This window comes from Eptesicus fuscus, chromosome 11 (genome assembly GCF_027574615.1).
Source record: "Eptesicus fuscus isolate TK198812 chromosome 11, DD_ASM_mEF_20220401, whole genome shotgun sequence".
In the NCBI taxonomy this organism is placed as follows: domain Eukaryota; kingdom Metazoa; phylum Chordata; class Mammalia; order Chiroptera; family Vespertilionidae; genus Eptesicus; species Eptesicus fuscus.
Window position 1 is genome coordinate 27,715,197 of NC_072483.1, and position 4,479 is coordinate 27,719,675.

Below are 4,479 nucleotides of genomic sequence, written 5' to 3' on the forward strand. Positions count from 1 at the left end.
AAGGTGATAGATAGATGATAGATAGATAATAGATATATGATAGATAGATAATATTTTACAGAAAATAATCAGACAGTTCTAATATACCTAGACACTTAATTTCTTTCAATTGTTGCTGAGAAGAATGTCTATGGCAAGAATTCATATTTCTAGGCTGGGTGAAATGGCACATTTTACAATATGAAAGGACCTAAATAAAGACGAATCTAAACCAACGCTATGTGGTATTGCAAGGGAAAATAAAATCTCTCAGCATTGGCTTTCAATCTCTTAGCAGAGGCAAGAAAAAGGTACATTCTTTCTCATTGTCTGTAATGATCTGGTAATATTTAGTTTTTGTTATAATATGTCAAATCTATAGAATAATCCCAATAAAACAGGAAAAAAATAAGTTTTGACATTTTGTCATGAGGGTATTGGGTAACAAAGCAAAAAAAGTTGGGATAAATGTTCAAAAATACTTGAGGTCATCACTAATTTTATTTGTTTAATAACATGTAACTTCTGTTTTGATTCTCATTCAACTCAAAAGTAAAGATACATCCAGAGAATTTCCTCTGACAGCTAGGAACAAAAAGAAAGAAAAGGTTTCCTTCTGAGAGTACTTCTCTGTCATTTAAGCCGTTTACATGTTTCTTTGCTTTTACCTTTCTTTCTTGCTTTCTGACCACCAGGGATCCAATGTTAGCACAGGGTCACCGGGGCTCTGTCCAGCTCTAGACAGATGTTGCTATAGTCAGGGTTTTATGACAGAATGAGATTTCCAGAATGCACTGGTGAGTTCTGTGACAATTGTTAAGCTTGTCATTTACGGCGAATAAAAGGCAAGTCATTGATTACTTTCAACACTTACTACCATTTTTTTGAGTGTGTGAAATACTTTTGTTTTTTCCATCTAAAAATAATAGCTATATAGCACCCCCTCCCCCCAAAATAGGCCACATTATTTATAGTTCAAGACTCTCAGGCATCATCATTTACATTGAGCTGAAAGAAATTAAGACTTTTAAGATGAGTTCAGTCTTGCTAGACAAGTAAGAAAATTAATTGAATGAAAATGCAAAATTAAAAGCAAATGATGAATTTGGCTAATTTCTTCCTCTTCCAATGATCCAGTATATTCCTCTGACCATTCTCCAGGAACATTGCCTGAAATAACAGCTGTGAATTATAGGTTCTAGTAAAGTATGGAGGTTTTTTTTTTTTTTCTGTATAAAAAAAAAAAAGCATCTGATGAACAGTTGTCTCAAAGATTTAGAGGATTCATCCCAGGTTTTAATAACCCCATGTGGTTTTAAAATATTTTAATACTTCCTCTCAACAGATTTCCCACTATACAGCTGTGGAATTAGAAGGACAATTGAAATGGGAAAAGCAGTGTCCTTATATTTCTGTGTAACAAGTGTTTTTAGGGATCAGGTAAAAACTTAATAGTAAAACAAAACCAATGTGCTCAATAGTTTGGTAATTTAATCTTTATTAAAAATAACCAACTTATCTGTTTCTTTGATTACAAAAATTAAAATTACTATCTATCTATATTTGAATGGTCAAGTCAACTTATTCAAAATCATCAAAGAGACTAAGTATTTAAGATACAACATAGAATAAGAAAATGACTTACTCTGACAAATTGTTTTATATTTGCCATAAATATTTCCCTGCCATATTTCTAGTAGATAAATGGAAATATATAATATTTTAATATAGATAAAAATTTGTCAGGTGGAAAGAAGCTAAAAAGGGAGAAAGGAGATTATAATGATTATCTAAATAGATTTATTAATAACCTCATTTAAATCAGTGCTAAAAACCTTTAATAAGATTTCTAAATTTTTGTACACAGAACAACTCATATAATACATGTTGGAGGCACTAATGAAAAAAGAAAGAAAAATAAAATCTAGATATCAGAAAAATTAGAACTTTGCAAGAAAGAGATTCATGAAATATGTAAAAGGTGATTCTTATTATAGGTACTGTAGTCCTCACATTATAAACACTTAATGCTACCCTTTGCATCATTTAAAAGGCATTAACAATGAAAAATAGTAACTTTTTTTGAATGTGAAAAAACACTTGAAAAGTGCTATATTTTATGGAAGTTATCTTAAAAATTAATATGAGCTGATGTTTCCAAATGTTCAGGTAATTAAAATAATTCTAATTTAGAGATAAGAATATTCATATCTTATATGAAAACTTAGGATCCAAAGACTTTTATACATTAAAATATAATTTTTATACTGATTTGATTTAACTTTCAAATGCTTTTCCTTCAGTATAGTATAATAACAATTTATTTTTTAAAATTATAAAATGTACGTGTAATATTTATATGTATACTTTATAATGTATATAATTTCTTTGTAATAGATGCTCCTTTTAACACCTATTAGGAACATAGATGATCCTTTAACCTATTCAATAAATTTATATAGAAAAAATAATGTTTATATGTAACATATTTCAAATGAGCATAAAATGAAAATAGCACTTTAATATGTTCCCATCATATGAAATGTGGATGCTTGTCTTAAAAAAATGAAATTTTTAATCATAAAACAGTTATCAGTGTTCATTATGAATGTGTGAGGACAGTGTTGTGTATATTTTATTTTATTTTTTTACATGAAAACAGATGTTTATTACAGAACATTTTTTTTTCTTATTAATTAAAAGCTTTAAACAAAACCACTTAATTCCACAAACTGAATGACTTGGTCGCATGCAAATATTTTAGGCCACAGAGGCATGTTTGTTCTTGATGAATTTACATAGAATAAATTCTCATGACATTTGATTCCAAAATGTATGAAATGACTTAACATTATTAATAATTCAAAGTAAAATGCAAATATAAGGACAATTTAAATACTATTATTACGTTATGTGTCAATTTAAGGTCAGCGATTGAAAAGATATATTTTTTAAAAATCTGGGGCAAAAATATTTTTAGGAAGCAAACATTGCCTTTGTACATTTGAAGATCAAGGGCTAAAAATCCACTCTTGATGAATACCATATTAAGCAAAGGATGTATAACATCCATCAATCTGTTTCAAAAACAGCATGTTTCCAAAATTATACATTTCTTTACAAATAAACATTACAATATTAATATCTATAGAGAAACCATTGGAATGAGTTCCAAAATATGTTAACTCTCACAAGGCATCTCTGAGCCCTATCTTAAGGCATACATTTTAATCTTGGGGCTTTAAGAACATCTTCTTTGCTTTAATTGGTTTTGTCTCCATTTTCATCTTCTTCATAATTGGCACCGTCTCTTTTCTTGGCAAATGTTTTTCCAATTGTCCCCACCAAGGTCTCATATCTTCTAGCCATTTCTTCATCTGACACATCAAGCTTTGTTCAACTTCTTCTGCTTTGTTCTTAGCATTCATCTGAAGCACTAATTTCTCAACCTCAGGATTAAATCCTCTGAAGGACATTCTTCCATAGAGAAGATCTTCACATAACAAGAAACTCTGCACTTCTATTATGAAATTATCTTTCTCTTTAAGCTCTGGTAAATCCAAGTACCAGTGCTCTTCACTAATGATTTTCTTTTCTTCCTCTTCTAGTTGTTTCTTGGTTTCCGAGTCCAGTCCCCTTTGCATGAACTTCATGCGCAGCAAATTTTTGGACAACTTGGTCTTACGCTCAGATGCCATGCTGGCTCCCGCCGGAGTTTGGATCTCCACTACAAAGTCCCTGTATATATTTTAATGTAACCCTAACATGATAAAATAAGCATGACCTTCCCTCCCTACCCTCTATTTCCAGGTCACTTTAGAGCCCTATGGACCCCTTTAACCTCAACTTAACCCCTTGAAAAACTTTTTGTTAATTTATTTTATTTTGGTTATTTTTACTCTCCATTATACCTCAGTAAAATATTTTGAGATTTTTAAGATTTTAAACAAAGCACACTCATGAAGGAAACAGTAAACAGTAAGAGTAGGGTAATGTTTAAATCCCAAACCTTGAGTGTCCTTTTCAATCATTCGGAATAATATTGTTAGAATAAAAAGCTATGTCTATGCCATTTTGAAACCAAACAACATGCACATCCTTTTGGAGTTCTTAATAGATTTCCTTCTCCAAAAATGAATGTTTTTTCTAGATTACTTAATCAAAGTATAATATGAGATTAAACTCAAAACTAACCAAGATAGCCCTAACCGGTTTGGCTCAGTAGATAGAGCTTCAGCCTGCGGACTCAAGGGTCCCAGGTTTGATCCCAGTGAAGGGCATGTACCTTGGTTGCGGGCACATCCCCAGTAGGGGATGTGCAGGAGGCAGCTGATTGATGTTTCTCTCTCATCGATGTTTCTAACTCTCTATCCCTCCCCCTTCTTCTATGTAAAAAATCAATAAAGTATATTAAAAACAGCAACAACAACAAACTATCCAAGATATAACTTTAGTCATGAGATACAAATAAATCTCCAACTGCATGCCTTCATAATTACC

General features: G+C 31.1%; 1 pseudogene; it reads right to left on the reverse strand.

The window, feature by feature from the left end:
- Positions 1 to 2,946: 2,946 nt before the first annotated feature.
- On the reverse strand, positions 2,947 to 3,677 carry LOC103287781 (M-phase phosphoprotein 6-like; annotated as a pseudogene).
- Positions 3,678 to 4,479: the final 802 nt, after the last annotated feature.